This window comes from Misgurnus anguillicaudatus, chromosome 6, assembly GCF_027580225.2.
Source record: "Misgurnus anguillicaudatus chromosome 6, ASM2758022v2, whole genome shotgun sequence".
In the NCBI taxonomy this organism is placed as follows: Eukaryota; Metazoa; Chordata; class Actinopteri; order Cypriniformes; family Cobitidae; genus Misgurnus; species Misgurnus anguillicaudatus.
This window is the reverse complement of record NC_073342.2, coordinates 22,703,030-22,725,888: the sequence shown is the minus strand read 5'-3', so window position 1 is coordinate 22,725,888 and position 22,859 is coordinate 22,703,030. Positions and strand designations below refer to the sequence as shown.

Sequence of the window (22,859 nt, the reverse complement as noted above, 5' to 3'; positions counted from 1 at the left end):
CAACCTCACGTAATACGTCATCACGTCAAGAGGTCACGGATGACGTATTGAAACTACGCCTGAGTGTTTACACGTGTGGAGAAAGAGGACCGTTCCGACGTTGTTGTATGTCGAATTATACTAAGTAATGTCTTTGTGTCAGTTTATTGTTTAAAATGGTCCGCAAATTTGCGTTTCATATATGTAACCTTTCGACGTCATTATGCAATTACGTGAGGTCCTGCTGACTCGTCACCCAGCCGGCGGAATAAGTTGTGGAATAGAAGTGCATATTTAGAGTCCTTTGAAACAGCAATTTTAAACTGCATTAAAACTGTGAAGTGTTGGGGTCCATTAAAGTCCATTAAAATGAGAAAAATCCTGGAATGTTTTCTTCAAAAAACATAATTTCTTTTTGACTGAACAAAGAAAGACATCAACATTTTGGACGACATGGTGGTGAGTAAATTATCTGAATTTTTTAAGAAAATTGACTTATCCTTTAGTATATATACACACTATATTATAAAATGCTAAAAAAATTTTGGAAACAGAAAAAAACCTTGTATGTTGTAGGTCTGATAAATATTCATAACACCCGTTGCAATACATTGTAATACTTACCTATTTGTGGTTAACTTAACTTTTTAAGAATATGTTTTTTTTTTAAATTCTGGTCAAAGAACTGTTCTGATTGGCTATGTTTTGCGATCGATTGTCCCCCACGCCCCTTTTCCACATTCAGTATTGACAGACAAATTGGCTATTGCTGGAATCTTGTCTTGTCTAGTTAGGACACGGTGTAATTGTAACTCACCAAACAGATACAAAACACGTTTTTCTGAACACTCCCTCTATTTTTCATTGATTGGACAAACAGTTATCACTTTATTGGAGTCGGTGTTGCTATAATACTGTATGTTGAACTGGAACAAACACAGCAATATTTTCATAGTGACAAATTCAAAGGTAGGGTGAAAATATATTAACAAGGAAAATTGCACAAGTTTTTTATTAATCTGACATTTGCTTACAAAAATAGTCATGGCACTATGACCGTAACCCAACGATTGGTTGTTTTAGACTGACTCACAATTTCTATAATTATACAACCTAAGTCAAGTCACGAAAGCTTGAAGCAAATGCCAAACATTGACTTCATGCAGTAATGTGCTTTAAAACGTTGCAGTTGTTAGGAACAGCATTAAGACTCCTGACATTAACGTAAACAATTACAGGATTTGCTCTTTTTTAAACTCTTTTGCACAGCGGATATTATAGAGCCTGTGGGAAATCGGCCACTAAAAACTATCAACTTTTGCTTCTTGCGAACCGTAGAGGTTTAATTGGAGGACGTCGTGGTTTAATCCTCTTCTCCATGCTTCTAGCTGACTTGCCTTTGCACCTTTTCTTTCCACTTCAGCTTCTGTCAGAGTTTGATAGAGTAAAATCTTTCATGAAAAACAGAGTCGGTTGTCTTGACAGCAATGTTAGAGGTCCCTGTAGGCAAAGCAGAGCAGAAGATCGAGTACATTATTATGAAGCCAGCTGTTGACGTCGGCTGGGGCAGAGATAAAATATCACTGTTTAATATTACTGTTCCCATATCATGAATAGATATAGCCGGAGATATGAATATTAAATTCATGTTTGGCAGCTGTGATACCAACCAACTGTATTGTTTCAAGCTACCCAAGCAAAACGTGTTCCTGGACAAATTTTTAAAGGGGCAATGGCATGAAAATCAGACTATTTCCATGTTTAAGTGCTATGATTGGGTCCCCAGTGCTTCTATCAACCTAGAAAATGTGAAAAAGATTAACCCAGTAACTTAGTTTTGTAAACCATTCTCTACAAGCACATGTTGAAATTTGGCTCTACTTATGATGTCATAAGGAGCTCTTATTATAATAATACCGCCCCTTAATCTGCACTATCCAATCACAGCACTGCCATTTAGTGCAGAGAAAAGGAGAGAGAGAAAATAATTCACAGCACAATTGAGTTTCAATTGCAACAAACTGCTCATTTGCATTTAAAAGGACACACCCAAACCGGCACATTTTTGCACACACCTACAAAGTGGCAATTTTAATATGCTATAATAAATTATCTGTGGGGTATTTTGAGCTAAAACTTCACATATGTGCTCTGGGCACACCAAAGATTTATTTGACGTCTTAAAAAAGTCTTGTGCCATGGCCCCTTGAAAGGTAAAGTTTTTCAGACTAGTGACAATCCAACCATCTCCATTCACTTTGTATTGCTAAAAGCTGCCTCCTTGTCATTTCTGGCTTATAACAAAAACAGAATAATGCCTAAAACCTACTGTGTGACAGAGTGTACAACTAAAAAACCAAAAAAAAAAAACAGAAAAATGTTTTTATAAGCTGTCGACCCCCAAAAAACGAGACACAAAAGTGGATCACCGATTAGGTTTTCCTCCAGTAGGCGTAGTTCTAATAATAGTAGTACTATGAAAAGTTGCCTGTATCCCCTTTTGTGTCTTTAAACGCTCATTTTTTGGGGGTCGACAGCTTATAAAAACTTATCTCTGGTTTTTTTGACTTGTTAGCTGGACATCCTGTCACACAGCAGCTTTTAGGCATTATTCTGTTTTTGTTATAAGCCAGAAATGACAGGGAGGCGGCGTCTCGCAATACAAAGTCAATGGAGACCGATTGTTTTACCCCCTTGTGGGCGTGGTTTTCAGGTTATGACGCATTGCGCTCTGTCTCTATGGTTCACTACGGCACGATTACAAATTTCGGGTGTGGTCGGCTTGGAATTCTCGGAAATCATGCTGATAGATTGCGTGTGGTGACATCGCCGCTTAGGATTGGTCACTCATCTGTAGCTTGGCTACAAGTTTCTCTCTGTAGCTGGTAAAGTACATTATTTGAGCGAATTAAGGGCAGATTATGTAAAAAGTATTCCTAAAAACAAGAAATATATCATATCATAACACGCTCGCTATTTACATAAACTGTTTCATTACCAAGGCAACGACTGATGAGTTTGCATTACATTCCAAAGGATGCTATTATCAGTCCAGCATTGGGAAATGAATCCATACTGATCCTGGTCGGATAGGCATGGAATTGCACAATTACACAACAAGTACAGTTTGGCATGGCGATGGAAGTTTAACGCTTCTGTGCCATTATTTTGTCTTTGAATATAATTGTGGTCTATTATGGCATAAAAATATTTTCAGATAGGCTAAACCTTGCCCCTAAATGGTACATGAAAACAAAATGAACTGTGATTCGTTGCTTTACATGCCAGTCGTACCCTTTGCTTTTGTGGGCAGATCTTGGTCAAAATAAGATGTAGTATAAACCAGATTTTATACAGATTGTATACAATTTGTATTGTCAGACAGTGGCAAAAAATGATACTTGTCACTCGATATCCACACGTTAAAAATGGCTGCGTTATTTTTGACTCATGTTGGGTAAATATTGGACAGAGCATATGCTGGGTTAAAAATTACCCAATGTTGGGTTGTTGTTATGCAACCATGTTAAAAATAACCCAGCAGTTGGGTTAAAACAACCCAGCATTGGGTCAATTTTAACTGAAGGGTGTGTTTTGTCCAATATTTACCCAACATGGGTCAAAAATAACCCAGACATTTTTAGAGTGCATACATGCCAAGTTATAGTAACTTGCAGTTATGACAGATAAAGATAAATCGTGGCATGTTTGATCAAATTAGGGCTGCTTATTAACAGTTTCATCAGATGCACATATTTGGCCGCGGTCACGTGCTTGGCCTGAAGTTAACTTCCAGTCTGTGCTTGTTTCTTGGTGTGACTAGTGGTGTAAACTGACCTCTGGAACAAATACTTTTGTTTCGGTTTCCAAAAGACGAGGGAGCCAATGAGCATGGGTCACAATTGATACGCTATAACTATGATTTATTGTTATTAATAATCTACTCTAGAAAGACTCAGTTGTTATTGATTCTTTACATTTGGGCCACAAAAGCTGTTGTTGTGGCCACTGAATTAATCTAAATTGAAAAATCCTACACAAATCCAATAATATATCTGTTGTTTAACTTACAAACATCATTTAGTTTACTTGCATAAGTATCACTTGCATTGATATTATCAATGCTCTGTTTTTATTTAATTTTATTAAGTTTTGGATTGTTGTTTTCGCTTTGGTCAACCTTTGTGTTTTTTAAAGGTGCTTTATAAATAAATCTTGACCTTGACCATAAAAATAAAGAAATGGTTCTGTTTAGGGATGCACCGGTATAACTTTTCTGTGCCGATATGCTTCGATTACACCAACCGCGTTTCAGGCGTCAAAATCGCGTCTACCGCGCCTAGTTTGCCGCTTGAACAGTTTGAATGCATTCGCGCGTGTAGAGCGGAGTAGACGTGTAAAAAAAGTAAGCATTTGACGCGCGTCAGAGGCAAAATCCGCTTCTTGTGGGAGGGGCAAGTGCTATGGGGTTGTCTGTTTGCAGGATGACTAATGTTGATTGTGCATTTATCAAGAGAGTTACCAGTTTGTATTTGGTAACCTTACTATAGGGGGGAAATAAACGGCGCGGGTCGATAAATGTCACGTGACTCAAAAGTTAAATGTGTATTACAACTTACCAGGTTGCACTGACACTCTTCCAAGTGAGGTCCTTTATATTCCTGTCTTTATAGAATTAAGAACGTGTGTCGTATAGCTCCGGGTGACTACTTACGGACAATATCAAGCCTTGGTTGAGTGAGTGACTCCTAGCGGGGCTGCCACCACAGCAGCAAGCAGGCTCCTGATTGGTTAACGTGGCGCGAAATTCCACCAAAGTTCACATTTTTCAACTCGGGCGTCAGCCGCAAATTCGCGTGAACGCAAAATGCACAAAAAGCACCATTCGCGCGTACCGCGCACAATGCTTCACGCGCAAATGAGGCGGAAACGTGTCTTCCGCGCCGAGCGCCTCTTCCGCGCCACGGGACCTCCTGATGCGTGTCAATGCGTCTTCACATTGACTTAACATTGAAATCACTCGCGCTTCACGCCTCTACCGCGGTTGGTGTAAACGCAGCATTAGAATGACATCTAGTGATACCGATAGTTTTGCTTTTTACTCCTTGTTTCAAAGTATTATGTTGTGAAATCCTAGAAGTAGGAGGATACAACATCAGCCAAATGTTATATGTAAATGTAAAAGCCTGTAAAATGAATCTCTAATGAGGTTGGAAAGTGCTAATATTGCTAAAAAAAACAATGACATTACTTGTTCTGCAATTGTGTGCGACATCATTTGGTCTAAAAAGATATCAAGTATTTATTCGTATGTAATATATTCAGTAATGTCTTTTAAGTGAGTGGGCTGAACTCGATGCCTAATGAGGGTTAGCAGAGGAAGTCGGTATGATGCAACATACTTATATCAAACGGATGATCGTGTTTCAAGGGCTTTTTATAAATAATGATCCATTTCAAATGTAAGATACTGTTCAATCCTGAAAAAGTGTGATGATCTGTTTCTCATGTAATCCATTCATAAAATAAAATGTTAAATGTAGCTTCTGTATTTTTCGCAGAGTATATTTTTAGAATGTAACACAAACATTTACAGCAAAAGAAAATTATGCAAATTTTTCAGTAACAAACAACGCCGTTATTTGACTTCTTCATCCATCTTCATGAATCTGAAATAGGTCGCTTCTTTATTACTTCTGTAAAAACAATTTCTCACTGTGTGATACTTTGGCTGAAGGGGCGAACTGTTTTGGAGCGCACGGCCGACTGTCTTGAATATTTCATGGCTGTTAGTCTTGTTCTCCAGCCAGTGGAGTTAATGTGACCGTAAACACATGCATTCTCTAAAGCATTGCTCTTCCCTAATTGATCGCATATTTGCCTTCCTGCTTGGATGCTATTCAGAAGGAATTCAATAAGCAAATCTAGGCCATATTAACAGGCAAACACATCTTCTCCCGCTTTTATTCAAGACCTCCTCTATTTTCTCCCACTCAGCCATTTACAATTCAAAAGATCTCTGATTTACATCGGGTTTACTGTGTCGTTTTTGGCTAGATGGGGTCTTAAATGCACTGTAGCATCTATGGATATTGTGATGATCAAAACAAGTGGACATCCAGGGTGTTGAAAGGGCATAAAAGACAATCAGGGAATTCTGTGTTGGAATTGTTGATTTAACCTCATGTTGTTTTCACATTTGGTAGTTTGTTTGAATCTGAATTCGGATTTGATTGCTTCCCTCGACCTTGGTTTTCAAACTGTGCTATGTTGTTCCTAACAGCGGTGTTCTCCTAAAACTTCATCGTCACCAAGACGAGTGGCACCAGAAGCTGTTAACCCCTGACGTTAGTCAGCAAAGCTTACAGTCTTAGTTACAAAAAGAAAATAGCGTTCTTACTAGGGGTGGCACGGTTCACAAAATCCTCGGTTCGGTTCGTATCGCGGTTCTATGGTCACGGTTCTTGGTTCAGTACGGTTCTTGTTGTTATTTTTTTTAACACTCCAGAAATGTATTATCTTATTAATGTATTAATTATCCATAATTTAGGATACAGTATTAAAAAAAGTTATATCATGTAATCATGCACAAACTGAATTTGACTTTAAGCACATTATTGGGAACATCCCTGAGGAAAGCCAGGCAAGATTTTGACACAGCGAGAGGGAAGACATTGATGATTTCAACATGCTTTTCGTTTATTTGGCAAAAAAAGAGAATGTGTATTGCCATCTACATGAACTTTGTGTGCATTTTTAGCACACAAAGATAACTTGCATTTATCAAAATGCCAACTTCAGTGTAGCTTTAAGATTTATCACTGAGAGGCTGCTTAAATACTGCAGAGAGAATATGTGAACGAGAGAGAAACATAACGTTTACACCTGTAATATTTAAATCCGTCTCTTTTGTCCACTTTTGACCATTTCTGTCCTGATTACTTTAAGGGGCAGTTTATGAAATAAGATCGCGCGACTTTCACACGCTAGCAAAATGAAACTACGCGGAAATCAGCCGCTTTCGTTTTATCAACGAAAGGCTAAAAATAGCGCTGAATACGAAAAGACGTAAAACAGTGTTCATTACCTCAGATTAGATAAATGGTCGGAGAGAAGGCTGTCGCGTGTGGCTGTATCTATTGTTTTATTTCCGCTGTCATCATAGGTAACATGAAATAAAAAATGTTTCCACACACCAAACTTATACGACGCTGGCGCATCCTCCAACTGCGGGCAGACTTCTTTTTCTCTCCCTCTTGCCATTTCTACACGTAACATGACCGGCAGCACTCACTCTCCACACCAGTCACCTCTTCTTTCGCGCTATTCGCGAAAGGGGAACACGCTATCTGAGGTCACATACAGGGCACGAGGCTACATACATTGCGCATGCCATGAACCGTTGAACCGTACGACACACGCGCTCCGAACCGAAGCAAGCGAACCGAACTGTTCGGATTTTTTTTCATGAACCGTGCCACCCCTAGTTCTTACCTAGTGGAGCATTGTGCTAGAATTGCCAAGTAATGGGGTTTGATTTTAAAGATGAAATGTATAGCCAATAAAGCACTTCAGATAAAAGTACCCAAATGTGTACTGTACATGCAAATGTTCAGTTTGGGATATGATTTTCAACTTAAAGGTGCAGTGTGTAACTTTTAGGAGGATCCCTTGACAGAAATCAATATAATCTACATAACTATATTATCAGTGGTGTATAAATACCTTACATAATGAACTGTATTGTTTTTACACTCTTAGTATGAGACGTTTTTATCTTCATACATCCCGTCCCCTTACATGGAAGTCACCATTTTGTGCCGCCATGTTTCTACAGAAGCCCTAAACAGACAAACTGCTCTACAGACTGTGTTTCGTCACTACTGTATTTTGTCTTAGACAACAACATGTTTGTCCTTTTACGGCAACCATAGCTTCTCTATGCATTTCGGTGAACGGTGGACTGAGCCGTTGGTTGCAATTCATAATCTCACTGCTAGATGCTGCTAAAATCTACACACTGCACCTTTAAACCACCAGTATTTAAATTGAATGTTTATGAAACTATTTCTACATTTACAAATGCAGAAAACAAAATGTGTCTAATCTGAAACATAAGGCAAAAAGCATTCAAAATTAACCACAGGTTATATAAGCTACTGGCCGCCAGAGGGCAGTCTAGAATATCGTCTATACACGTACCTTGACATCGAAATAAGGTGCTTGCACAAACAAACTATTAGGTTGTTATTTTTGGAGGACAGTCTCCAAATAATTTAGACATACCTATTTATTCTGTGTACTACACACAAGTTACAAAAAGATAACCTTGCAGTACTTATGCATTTAAAAGATTGGCTTTATAATCTTTATTACCAGGAAAACATTGCAAGTGTTCAGTTATGGTTGAACTATCGCAAATGAGAAGCTACATTTCAGTCGAAATTACTTTAAAAGGGGAGGCTAAGACGTATTCAAACCTATTCCTTGTTTAATTAAAGTCCTAAATTCAAAAGCCTTTAATGCTGAGCTGTGAAGCCAAATGACTTACAGTAGTAAATTCCCTTATGTTTCCTCTTATCAGGTATTTATTTTCTTTTGTTAAAGTGTTTAAACTGTGCAACAAATAATCATTTAGATTTCACTTCAGACCAAACATCTTTGTTCATGCAGGGAAGATGTAGACCTTAAAGGAATAGTCTACTCATTTTCAATATTAAAATATGTTATTACCTTAACTAAGAATTGTTGATACATCCCTCTATCATCTGTGTGCGTGCACGTAAGCGCTGGAGCGCACTGCGACACTTCGATAGCATTTAGCTTAGCCCCATTCATTCAATGCTACCATCTAGAGATAAAGTTAGAAGTGACCAAACACATCAACGTTTTTCCTATTTAAGACGAGTAGTTATACGAGCAAGTTTGGTGGTACAAAATAAAACGTAGCGCTTTTCTAAGCGGATTTAAAAGAGGAACTATATTTTATGGCGTAATAGCACTTTTGGGAGTACTTCGACTCGGCGCAGTAACACCCTCCCTCTCCCATTATGAGAGGGAGAAGGGGAGCGGACTTTTCAGGCGAGTCAAAGCACTCCCAAAAGTGCTATTACGCCATAAAATATAGTTCCTCTTTTAAATCCGCTTAGAAAAGCGCTACGTTTTATTTTGTACCACCAAACTTGCTCGTATAACTACTCGTCTTAAATAGGAAAAACGTTGATGTGTTTGGTCACTTCTAACCTTATCTCTAAATGGTACCATTGAATGAATGGGGCTAAGCTAAATGCTATCGAAGTGTCGCAGTGCGCTCCAGCGCTTACGTGCACGCACACAGATGATAGAGAGATGTATCAACAATTCTTAGTTAAGGTAATAACATATTTTAATATTGAAAATGAGTAGACTATTCCTTTAAAGGAAAACACCATAGTTTTTTGATATTTTACTATGTTCTTACCTCAACTCAATTCATGCACACCTATCTTTTTTCAATGCGTGCATTTAATCTTTGTACAGTGCGTCGTGAATATGTTAGCATTCAGCCTGGCCCCATTCATTCCTTAGGATCCAAACAGGGATGAATTTAGAAGCCACAAAATACTTCCATGTTTTCCCTATTTAAAGACTGTTACATGGGTAGCAATTAAACGTGGCGATTTTTTAAGCGGATAAAAATGAGAACTATATTGTATGGCGGAAGAGCACATTGCAACACTTTGACCTTTTTATCCGCTTAAAAAATGGCACATTTTATTTTGTGCCACCACACTTACTCGTGTAACTACTCATGTAACAGTCTTTAAATAAATAGGGGAAACATGGAAGTGTTTGGTGGCTTCTAAATTCATCCCTGTTTGGATCCTAAGGAATGAATGGGGCTAGGCTAAATGCTAACACATTCACGACGCGCTGTACATTAAGTGCACGCATTGATAAAAGATAGGCATGTATAAATTCATCTAAGTAGAGGTAAGAATATAGTAAAATATTGAAAAACGGTGGTGTTTTTCTTTTATTTGAGAAAAGTTCCATGGGTATACATTATTTTGCGATAACCGCACACCTGACCTGTTAAATGTCTTAAAATAACCACCAGAGAAATGTCTTAGCAATGCCTGTGGTAATCTTGGTAAACGCGTTGTATAATATACTTCGCGTCTTGTCCCATTACCACCTTGGGTGTGCATTATTTCTGAATAATTCAACGGCCCATCGTCAATTATTCCTGAATTAATCCACAACTCCTGCATGTCTTACTCGGATAAATCATTTCCTGTGACTTACTCTCTTCGTTACTGTCTTACAGTTAATTTCAAAGAATGAATTACAGTTTAATTCCACCGTCAAAACGTAATTGAAAACTTTTTAATTTCTTCTTTCTTTTGTGCTCATTAATTTTTCAGAAGAAATATTTCCGTATTGCTTTGAAAGGGAATGAAAAGCAATTCTGTCCTGCTGTGGAAATTAAAGTCTTTCTTATTGAATCTTCTTCTATTTGTGAATAATGCATCCGTGAGAATATGCAAGAACCAGTATTCACCGGATGTAGCCATTCAATATTTAAAACCATTCCACTAATATTCAACAAAAGATAAGTTACCATTTGGTTAAAGCTCATGTTTCAGCTCGCAGGCCTGTCGCTCTCATGAAATCTTTCTCTCTTCTCACTTCTCTCTCTCTCTCTTGCTGTAATAAAACCCTCCCTTTGCCCAGACCCTCCATGAATACTGCATTTCCGTCATCCTCGGTGCATCAAAAATGAGATTTAGACAATGATCAGGTTTATCATTAGCATTTTCATGAGGGGTAAAAGGTTGAACTTCCCCCAGGGCTATTCTGCACACGCAAAAGGTACTGTGCAGTGTCATTCGGCACTGCAGGGTGTTTATACAGTACACACGTCACAGAATCGCTCTGAGCAAAACTGCAGCTGAACATGCAAATGAATGTGTATGGTTATAATTAACTTCTCCAGTTGAACATTTCTATAAATTGTCCTCTGAACCATTCAGTGGCTTAAGGGAGGTGTAAAATGGATTAAATGGATTTTTTAACTTAGTGGATATGTTTCTCTAGGAAGAGATTTAAGGTTTTCAATTACATGATTGATGTAAAGGGCACATTAAGAGGATTTATCAACCCGTAAGAAAGAAACATTGCAGATGATATCTCTTTAATATCTTAATTTTTCCTAGACATCAGTGAGATGAAGTGGAGAGCAATTGGACACTTTTGTTTAAGTCTCCTGAGTGTCAGATATTTCACCTGAGACCCAGAAATGTCACAAATGAGCTCAGACCTGCAAAGTTTGCAACCAAAGGTACATATTTTTGAAGATTATAATTTTCCACAAAATTTAATCAAATATAGATAATTTTATCTGTGCAAACCATATTAAATCATTCCCCGCCAGCCAATATTATTTTCTAAAAATATATAAACATACAAATATATCAAATTAAAGAACAGACCCTCTGCTTTCAAACAAACAAAAAACAAACAAACAGAACGGGAAAAAAGTTTTATCCTATTTTTCTCTGCTTATAAACTTTTAAATATGGGTATTTTTCTTTAAAAATATTTTTTTTTGCAAAAAGCTGAAATAATTACATTTTTGTAAAGGAGTTTTGTGAGAATTCAGATTCAGAATGATTATCAAAACATACACAGAGTTTAAAATTAGTAAATAAGGTTTTGGCTTAAGATTTTTCATAAATTGGGTTAGTGGATAATCTATACTTAAATAAATAAATAAATAATAAATACTTAAGTATTATACACCTCTGTTGACGAGTTATCTCGTCAATCTGCAATACAGCTATTATAGCACAATAATTCCACAACTTACAAAACCCGTAAGTATTGCCCTAGGGCAGTGCTTCCCAATCCTCGTCCTCGAGGCCCCCCTGCCAGAAACTTTTGGATGTCTCCTTATTTAAAACACCTGATTCAACTTATCAGCCTCTTTCCAAAATGGTAAACATGTCTCCCTAACAAGCTGATAAGTTAAATCAGGTGTGTTAAATAAGGAGATATCTAAAACTTTCTGGCAGGGGGGCCTCGAGGACGAGGATTGGGAAGCAGTGCCCTAGGGCAAAAGCTGTATGTCTAAGTTTTGAGGATCGCTCTGCATCTGATCCCTATCAAAAGTCCTTTACAAAAATAGAATTATCTCAGCTTTGTGCTCAAAAGTTTGTGTTTTTTAAGACACCTACCCATATTTGAGAGGTGATAAAAAGAGAACGTTTTTTTTTAAAGCAGAGGGTCTGTTCTTTTATTTAATATATTGTATGTTTATATATTTAAAGAAGAACATTTTCTGGGAGGCATTAAACTTTTGTGCAAATCATGAAAAATGCTGGCGTGGAAAGAGTTAATGAAAGCTAATTTGTGTCAGAAGCTGGCAAACTGGAGTCTAACTAATAACATCAGTTTAAAAGTGTGGTTTAGTGCTACTTTGATTGATATAAAGACAATCATCATTGTCACACTTCCATAAGGCTGAAAAGGGATACAAAACAATCCCAAAATGTTTAGACATCCATCAGACATCGACAGTTAGACAATTATCTATAAATGGAGTTTAATACTGTAGGTATTCTTCCTAGAAGTGGGTGCACAGCAAAGATAACTTCTAAAGGCCGATTTATAGTCATGCGTAAGCTCTAAGCCGTAGGTTATCCGTAGCCTGTGCGTACAGTAGCTTTGCGTAGCCTGACGTGCACCACGCAAAATTTTTATCAGGACGTCAGTTCTACGCAGATGAGCAAGCGCAGCGATTGGTCCACCAGAACGCTTCCTGTCACGTAAAAAAAACCTGTGTCAAAGGTATTTCCATTTGCGACGGTGAAAACTCAAACTGCAACAAAAGTCGCTGTTTATTTACTCCCAACATTGCTGGTATTCTCAAATCATACACAACAAGTTGCTGTTTCTTCTTCGTTTGTGGCTTAACTTGCCAAGCTGCTTCTTCCCACCCAGTCTCACAAAGTTTCGTGATATAGTCACGTATTTTTTTATTCTTTTTTCGTGCTATTATCACAAATTTTCAAATTTTTTCGTGATCGTATAACGAATTCCTGTTTTTGTGTGATTATCACGTATTGGTTGCTCAACTGCTTTTTCCTATTTTTAAACCATTGTCGCTTCGGTTTAGGGTTAGATTTTGTGCTTGCATTAGAATGTTACTTTATATATTGGTTTATAAAAAAATGTATGTCGCCTGGCGTTAGGGTTAGAGTTGGATTTGGTTAGGGATGTCATTTTATGTAAATCTAACCCTAAACCGAAGCAACAATGGTAAAAAAATAGGACAAAACAGTTGAGTAACCAATACGTGATAATCACACAAAAACAGGAATTCGTTATACGATCACGAAAAAACGAAAAAAATTGTGATAATAGCACGAAAAATAATAAAAAAAATATGTGACTATATAACGAAATTTCGTGAGATTGGGCTGCATCTTCATTGACAGTTGCGCTGCTACTGTGGTTACACTTTGGCGAGGACGACAACCCAAAAATATAAATGAAAACCGACGCAGAACCTACGCCGTTGCGGCTACGCCGTAGGACCTACGTACAACTATAAGGAGCCCTTAATGCACAACGCAGAATACTTTTTTAAGGAATCTTCCTATATTGTAAAAAATGATGTCAAATCAACATGTATTATGTTACTTTAACTTAACAAGTTGTACAATTTCAACTTGTTTTTAAAAGTTATGTCAACTAATAACTAGTCAAAACTTAAAATAGTAGGTTGAATTGAAAGTTGTTTTAACTTAATGCTGCATTTTTTTACATTGTAGAAAGGCTTAGAGGCTGAATTTTATTATAAAGTTTCATGACAATGGAATATTTCTGGAATATAACACACTGACTCCTGAAAGTGCACGTTTAAAGATCACCAGTAAAGTTGATGTGACCTTCACAAAAAACCTTTTCAAGAGCAGTAATTTTTTATTCTGTAAAAGTTTTATTAGGTTATTTCAAAAATCATTTGGAGTTGCTGATGTATAATTTACTGAATAGAAACTGTTGAATAACCGAATGAATAATAATGCTTTTAATTCCAGTGATTCTTCTTACTGAATGAATTACACTGAAAAGTCAAAAACATATTCACAAGATTGCTAAATTTCGAATGCTTTCAAAACGGTTAACAACTGTGCCTGTGCTGTAACCATGTTGTGTGATTTTATGTCATGCTGGGCTATTCAAACGCTGTGTCATTCACATTACAAATACTCTCATGCCATGAATCATATCAGAGGGTTAGCTGCTATTATGTGCAAATTTAGTAAAAAAAATAATATGATTTACTTGCTTTAAACATATGCTACTGCAATGTAAGCGCATGACTATTACAGGTTTGTCCTTGAAATGCTAAGTACCACAATTGAATCATTAGTCAGGAAAGTCTTGGTTCTTAATCTTTTGTGTGATTGCAGTTCTCTGTATGTCATACATCATTCACTGGTTACACTTCATGTGCATAATTGCGAATATGACTAACGATCAGTCACATTAAACTGTTTTAGAAACCACGCTTGATAGGTGAAGAAATCGTTGCCTTGCGGTAAATGATCGTCGCCTAGAATTTTAAGTTGAACCGAAGCCAGATTGAAGAATGAGTTACAATAAAACAAACAAAGAGGACATAATGACTGCACCATTGCATAATGATGTGCTAGATATCAGTTTAATAGCAACCTGCTACTTAATCGATATCTGTTGCTTGTTCAATTGCGAGGGCTCGGATGTTTTCTCATCTAATTGATTCTGCTGAAGGGCTAGACAGGCTATTGATGAGCTTATTTGTGTTAAATATTGTAAAACTTGGACTGATTTAAATTCAGCTATAAGGTCACTTGGGCAGATTATGAAAAAGCATAGATTTTATCGTATGCTTACGGTTAGGGTTTTATCGAAAGTATTTAAAGGATTCAAATTTGGCACATTACCCCGCAGTGGTTGTTTCTGCAGACATAAGTTATTTGACCTTAAATTGTGCAGCTTGGAAAGGAGAGGTTTTTTGGATGAAATAGGTGAAAATTTGCATTAAAAAAAATCTTTGCATTAAAGGGAGGGTGCATGATCTCTGAAAGCCAATGTTGACATTTGAAATCACCTAAGCAAACACGCCCCTACCCCAGTAGAACACATACAGTACCAACCCAGGCAATGATGTGGGTTAGCAGACACGCCCCTTACTGCTGACTGGCTACAAGTGTGCGTTTTGGTACTCGGCCCAACTCCCTTTTCCAAAGATTTATTTTTCAAAAATCAAGCACCCCGCCTTTAAAGGGACGCAAGCTAATAATAAATTCAAACGGGGCTCAGTGGGTAGTACTGTTGCCTCACAGCAAGAAGGTCCCCAGTTAGGTCAGGTGGTCTTTCTGTGTGGAGTTTGTATTTTCTACTTGTGTCAGCATGGGTTTACTTTAAGTACTCCGGGTTTTCTTCCAAAAACTAAAAACATGTGGCTTGGGTGATTTGGAGATGCCAAATGGCCCCTCCCCAAAACATGTGTATGGATCGACTTGTGTATGGATTAACCAGTTCTCGTCATGAACATAGCCATAGATGCTGGAATGGTGCTAAGAATAAATAAACTAATAAACAAAAAAAGCCTTTATTGTAATATACACAGTTACACTTAAATTTATGCATTGGAACATGTATTTATCCACAGTGTATACAAGCTATACATTTTATCAATATGCGTGTTCCCTGGGAATCAAACCCATGATCTTTGGGGTGATAATGCAGCACTCTAAAAATGTCTGGGTTATTTTTGACCCATAATGGGTAAATATTGGATAGAAACCATGCTGGGTTAAAAATGACCCAATGTTGGGTTGTTGTTAGAGGCGGTTCACATTTCGCGTGTAAAACCGCACGGAAAACTAGACCATCGGTTGGTTCTTGTCACATGACCTGCGCGGTGTGCTTGCGGCATTCTGAAAAGTTGGAATGTTTTTAACTCAATGCGGTGTGGACGCGCCTGGAAAAATGAGCACGCTTCAATTATGAGCGCGCACTTTTGCTGTATAAATTGCAGATTTCTTCTCGCAAAATATGCTTGCATGAATTCATAATCCGCATTTTCGTAGCAAAAAGTCACATACACTCACCTAAAGGACTATTAGGAACACCATACTAATACTGTGTTTAACCCCCTTCAGAACCCACTTTCAGAACTGCCTTAATTCTACGTGGCATTGATTCAACAAGGTGCTGAAAGCATTCTTTAGAAATGTTGGCCCATATTGATAGGATAGCATCTTGCAGTTGACAAAGATTTTTGGGATGCACATCCAGGGCACGAAGCTCCCGTTCCACCACATCCCAAAGATGATCTTTTGGGTTGAGATCTGGTGACTGTGGGGGCCATTTTAGTACAGTGAACTCATTGTCATGTTCAAGAAACCAATTTTAAATGATTCGAGCTTTGTGACATGGTGCATTATCCTGCTGGAAATAGCCATGAGAGGATGGGTACATGGTGGTCGTAAAGGGATGGACATGGTCAGAAACAATGCTCCGGTAGGCTGTGGCATTTAAACAATGCCCAATTGGCACTAAAGGGCCTAAAGTGTGCCAAGAAAACATCCCCACACCATTACACCATTGCATTAATGAGAAATTGAACAGGTGTTCCTGATAATCCTTTAGGTGAGTGTATATCTTAGCAGAAAGTTGGAAAATGTTGCATTTACGTCACACAAGCGCAGCCATGTCCCCTGTTGTCATGGTAGTGTTAGGAAGTGACGTGATTATGCAAGTGAACATCAATAAAAAGCTGCAAACAATTGTTTCAAGTTTGCAAGTTCAGGCAATTTTGGCAAGTTCCCGCCATTTCAACGCATAAAATTGCATAAACATCCCGCATATTCCATTTTTTTAAGAAACTGTGCCGCAAAATCAAAGATTTTTGCTGGCAACAATCACAAAAAACTCCTCGTTTTTCTGGAAGGACTGATAAATGGTAAACATTGCTTTATGTTGACACTCATGATAATGATGAATCCATCATGTTTACGTATTACCTGTAAGTAGTGAATATGAAAGCCAAGCAGAGATTTTACAGCCATTTTAAATGTCGACAAACAAAAGATGTATTGCTGTCAGTTCCCTGCCTGTATGAAACGTGCCACCATCCAGCTGCACACAAAACCCCTTCGGCGGCACATAAGGCTCCAGTATGCATCATTGTTCTTAGATGACAGTTTTAATCAAGGTGACAAGTCTTTGTGCGGTTTCATTAATGGCTGACAGCCGCGGTGCTGTGGCAGATGAGAGCAAACACAATGTGCTTCACGGGCTATTTCCTTTGGCCCAAAAAGAGAGCGCCATTCGAGGATTACAACCTGTCACACTGAGAAAATTACACTTCAGAAACACTTTATGAGCTCCACCGATAACCACAAATGGAAAAGAAGCACTTAAGGTTCTCAAATGCTGGGCTGTACCGCAACAGGCATTATCTGTGGTTTTAAGGTTTACGTGTTTGGGGCATCTTCGTAAGTACTTAAAGTCCACGTGAAGCGGAAGTTGTAGGGATGATCACAATTGGTGTTGTCTTTAAGGAACGTTTCACGAGACTTTCTTAAGATGTCAAATAAATCTTTGGTGTCCCCAGAGTACATATGTAAAGTTCTAGGTCAAAATACCATATAGATAATTAATTTATTATAACATGTTAAAATTGTCACTTTGAAGGTTTTAAAATGTGCGTTTTTGGGTGTGTCCTTTAAAATGCAAATGAGCTGATCTCTGCACTAAATGGCAGTGCCGTGGTTGTATAGAGCCCCTTCTGACATCACAGGGGGAGCCAAATTTCAATTACCTATTTTTTCACATGCTTGCAGAGAATGGTTTACCAAAACAAAGTTACTGGGTTGATCTTTTTCACATTTTCTAGGTTGATAGAAGCAATGGGGACCCAGTTATAGCACTTAAACAAGGAAAAAGTCAGATTTTCATGATACGTGTACTTTAATGGCATTTAGCTTTGCTGAGTCACACTTGGACCTTAAGGACATTTGGTGAACCGGGTGTTTTAAAATATAACTCAGTCTGGGACCAGCAGTAACAGTTTCTACTAACCAGTTTTTGTCATAAAATTATATCTATAAATTGTCATTTAATAGAAGAATGCAGAGTACCATGCACCATACTGATCAAATTTTCATGGACTGTGATTGGACAATGTTTTCCCCAGTACCTTTCTTTTCCACTTTATTTATATTTTAAAGGCGGGATGCATTCTTTTTAAAAAAAACCCTTTGGAAAATGGAGTCAGGCTGAGCACCAAAACACACTTGTATCTCAATTACCTCAGTGAACTTTTCATTGCCATTAAAGAGCCTCATAAGAGCCTCCTTATATTTATGGAGTTCAGATGCAAAACCCTCTGATTTGATTTGATTTCCTGTAAATTAGCACTATATATATATATATATATATATATATATATATATATATACTCACCTAAAGGATTATTAGGAACACCATACTAATACTGTGTTTGACACCCTTTCACCTTTAGAACTGCCTTAATTCTATGTGGCATTGATTCAACAAGGTGCTGAAAGCATTCTTTAGAAATGTTGGCCCATATTGATAGGATAGCATCTTGCAGTTCATGGAGATTTGTTGGATGCACATCCAGGGCACGAAGCTCCCGTTCCACCACATCCCAAAGATGCTCTATTTTAAAGATCTGGTGACTGTGGGGGCCATTTTAGTACAGTGAACTCATTGTCATGTTCAAGAAACCAATTTGAAATTATTCGAGCTTTGTGACATGGTGCATTATCTTGCTGGATGTAGCCATCAGAGGATGGTCATAAAGGGATGGACATGGTCAGAAACAATGCTCAGGTAGGCCGTGGCATTTAAACGATGCCCAATTGGCACTAAGGGACCTAAAGTGTGCCAAGAAAACATCCCCAGACCATTACACCATTGCATTAATGAGAAATTGAACAGGTGTTCCTAATAATCCTTTAGGTGAGTGTATAACAGTAAACACTAAGCATGATTTGTCCTACCATAATCTTAAACGTCATAACATAAAATTTTTGTGTTACAAACATTATAAATTTGCTGCTCCTCTAAAAAAATACGTGACTTACTAGCTAGTTGCCCAGTTATGATGACATTTTGATTTGTGTTACTGATTTGCGTGTTTTTATCAAGAAGCGAAGCTTTAAAGCACAGTGCACTCAAAAACAAATACCTCATGGAAGAGTTTTAATAGCCCACGTTTTCAAGATAAAGAGAAATATTTTCAATTCATTTCAAGGCAGAATAACACCTTACTCCCGACCTTGAAGCTGAAATCCTTTTCAGCACGTCAAGATGAAACTCTTCTATACTGTCAAATAAATGTTCTTGCAATAACGATTCGAAAAACATCTACCGCAGAACCAATCAACAGCTTCCTTTTCCATTTTTCTCTGGCGATGCCGAGAAAGTTAGGTCACCTAATTTGAATGCAAATGGATGTACGAGCAACCAGGCAAAAGGGGAACATGCCTTCCAAACATCAATATTTATCAAGCCTATATATATATGCATGTGACACGTGTTTAAATTGTAAGTGCGGATTAAATAAATTGCGCTAGTAACGCTTTAAGGCTTCAAAAAAGATATTAACGCCAGTCAAGGGCAGATCTCTGTATTAACCACATGAAAGCAGTTTTAGTCTGATGCCATGCAGACACGCTGTCCTGGGTAAAACAGTCTGTGCATCCACTCGTGTCCTCTGGGAGGAAGACTACTCTTCCCTAATGTGAAGAAAGCCCTGCACGTCTCAAAGGAGATACTGAACGCTGCAAATGTTAAGACAAGTTAATGTTTTCTGATCCGCTCTCATCTTAAGGTCTGGTGGCTGGAAATAGATGTAAGCTGTAACATTCAGTAATCCATACTTTTTTGTATTTAGTATAAACTAAAAATTAAAACTACACAGATCTTATTTAGCTGTAACATGTATTCAGTGCTGAACGTTGCAGCATTTGTATATCTGATGTTTTCAGGCTTTTTCACGAATATTGACTGTCAGCATCCTCAGCCTAATGCGGTACGATGTGCCAGAGGTGTATTTTTAGCGCGACAGCCCCTCTCCTCAGGTCCATAGGATTTTTTCTACAGCAATTAACTGTGAAAGGTTGATCTTAGACAGCGCTGGCAGAGAAATGTCTTTGTCTTAATACTGACCTGCTGCTGTTTCATTTCAAAGGTACCAGCATCCCCTAAGCAACACTGGTAGTTATATACTGTAGTAGTAAAGTTTTTGTATCTTCCAGCCAGAAAAAGTTTTAAAACAGATTATTATTGCTCCAGTGACTTTGGTAGGTAGAAATAGACTGTCAGGCTTTGACTTAAGTGCTTGTGCATGTACAATACAGCATAAAGTAATCTCCAACCTTTACAAAACTTTACTAAAAAAGTTAATGTGAATTAGTATTATATCATAATATGAAGCTGAATACAGTGTGAGACAAAAATGGGTAACACTTTACTTAAGGTAGGGTAACACATTTTGAAAAATGCTAACGGTAGCCCCCTAGCAATGAAATCCCGATCCCACCCTCAAGTTAAATCGCCATCCAAAGTCACGCCTCTTTCAAAACACATGAACACGCACAGATCAGAGGGTCACATCTTATGTCTCATTCACCAGTGAGAAAACTTTGCAGTGTTCTTAATCTTAAGACTGACATGATACCTTCATAATTATGACATGACATGTGTCATGAATATGAAGGAGATTTTATGCACGTTTATGGCAACTGTCATTAAGTGTCATTTGTTCAATTATGTCATTTTTAATGCAAAGGTAACATTGTTTGAAATGTCTTTGTTATGACAACTTGACATAAACCAATACATCGTAACTTGTCATGAAAATTTAACATTACCAAGACAACATAACTGAGCACTTTTTACCAGTGATTCAAATTGAAGTTGTCATTAAAATGTCATTAAGTGTTAATACTCAAATACTGTCAAATAGTTTTATAACAGGATCATAAATATATTTCTTGACCTCAACTACAGTGGTACATATATAATTTGTCATTAAAATGTCATTAATTGTTTATACCCTGTCAAATAGTTTTATAACAGCATCATGAATATTCTTCAGTTCTTCAATCAATCACCCAATAATAATAATGATATTAATAATAATAATAATAATAATAATATTAGTAGTAGTATTATTAATGTATTAATGTATTTTACTAGTTATTATTAATAATAATAGTTATTAATAGTAATAATAATAATAGTAATAGCAATAATAATAACTATTATTATTATTACTAATATATATATTAATATATAATATATATATATATATATATATCTCCTTAGGGTTTTTCCCTCCTGGGACTTTTTTTACTTCCCCGGCTAAAAAATCTGGGTTTTTTTTCTCCTAGGGGGGTTTTCAACCCGGGGAGGCAGCCTTCTTGGGCTTAACTTCTATACGTTACATTAGTAATACATTCGCTTTAATGTTGATTTATAGCCGCAGCAAATTTAGCTGCTTGTGCTATTGTGCTATTGTGTATTATGTTGCGCTATCTGTCGATTTTCTGTGCTTTTCACTGCTTCTATTAATGTAAAGCTGCTTTGATACAATTACTAAATTGTAAAAAGCCCTATATAAATAAAATTTAATTGAATTGAAATAATTAAAATTGATAACATTATATTTTATTGCATTTGGAGACAGATTCACCTAAATTAAATGAAAACAGTACAATAACGGGTTAAGCCATGCACTGTTGGGGTCCATGTCACTGAAAAAACTGTTAATTACATTAAATTAAATAATTAAATATTTGGTTATTTAAAGAAAAAATTTTGAACCCTCTGTGTGAGGAAGAACAATTTTTGCTAGTTGTCAGTTTTCTATGTATTGTGCACATACATAAAGTTAAATATAATATTTTGACGTGTCTGTTGCATTTTGTTAAGGTATTGACATAATGACATTTAAATGACCATAAAGCTAGTTAGTCTTAAGTTTGATAATTATTCTGTTATGTCATGTTTATGACAGATTTATGACAAGTAATGATTTATTGGTTTATGTCAAGTTGTCATAACAAAGACATTTATAACAAGTCATCTTTGCATTAAAAAAGACATAATTGAACAAATGATACTTAATGACAGTTGTCATAAATGTGCAAAATCTTCTTCATGTTCATGGCACGTGTCATGTCATGATTATGAAGGCGTCATGTAATTGTTTATAAAATGGTCTCAAGCGGTCACTGGAGCAGTGCCCTAAAAAATGTACCATTTAGGTATAGAGATGTATAAATTTGGTATCGATATGTACCTTAAATGTATCTTTGAGTTACTAATATGCACTCTGTGGTACTAATAAGTACTAATATGAGCACTTTATGTGCAGATGGTTTACTTTTTTAAAGGGTATGGCCTCAGTGACAGAGCTAAGACCAATTTTTAACAATTTGTTCTGACAGTGCAGATAATTTTTCCTCCACATAATAGTGCAGCCTTTTGTATTATGTAAGACTATTAAGCCAATTTAAACATTCATATATACTGTAACATAATAATAGAAATGTGAAACGAAATGCAGCCAGGTCTATTTGCCGTATTATCCAATATTATTAAAGAGCACACATTTCATATTTCGTTTTGTGTATTTGGTATAATATAATGTGTTCACGTGGTTTATGGTTAAAAACACATTATTTTCTACATACCGTACATTTTTGTAGCTCCAGATTTCACTCTCTTCCTGAAGTGCACTGATTTGAAAAGCTCTGTGTCCCTGATTGGCCAGCTAATCTGTATGCTGTGATTGGCCTGAATAC

General features: G+C 37.0%; 1 protein-coding gene and 1 long non-coding RNA gene across 4 annotated transcripts in view; one reads left to right on the top strand and one right to left on the bottom strand.

Moving 5' to 3' along the window:
• The window catches only part of grm8b (glutamate receptor, metabotropic 8b), a 176,881-nt gene that overhangs the window by 79,166 nt on the left and 74,856 nt on the right, over window positions 1–22,859 (top strand). The gene's annotated exons all lie outside the window — the stretch shown is intronic.
• Window positions 998–22,859, bottom strand: part of LOC129433432 (uncharacterized) — a 41,092-nt gene continuing 19,230 nt past the window's right edge. Inside the window, exon 3 of the long non-coding RNA XR_008640396.2 lies at window positions 998–1,479. This is a non-coding gene — a long non-coding RNA (uncharacterized lncRNA). The remainder of the gene's footprint in view (window positions 1,480–22,859) is intronic.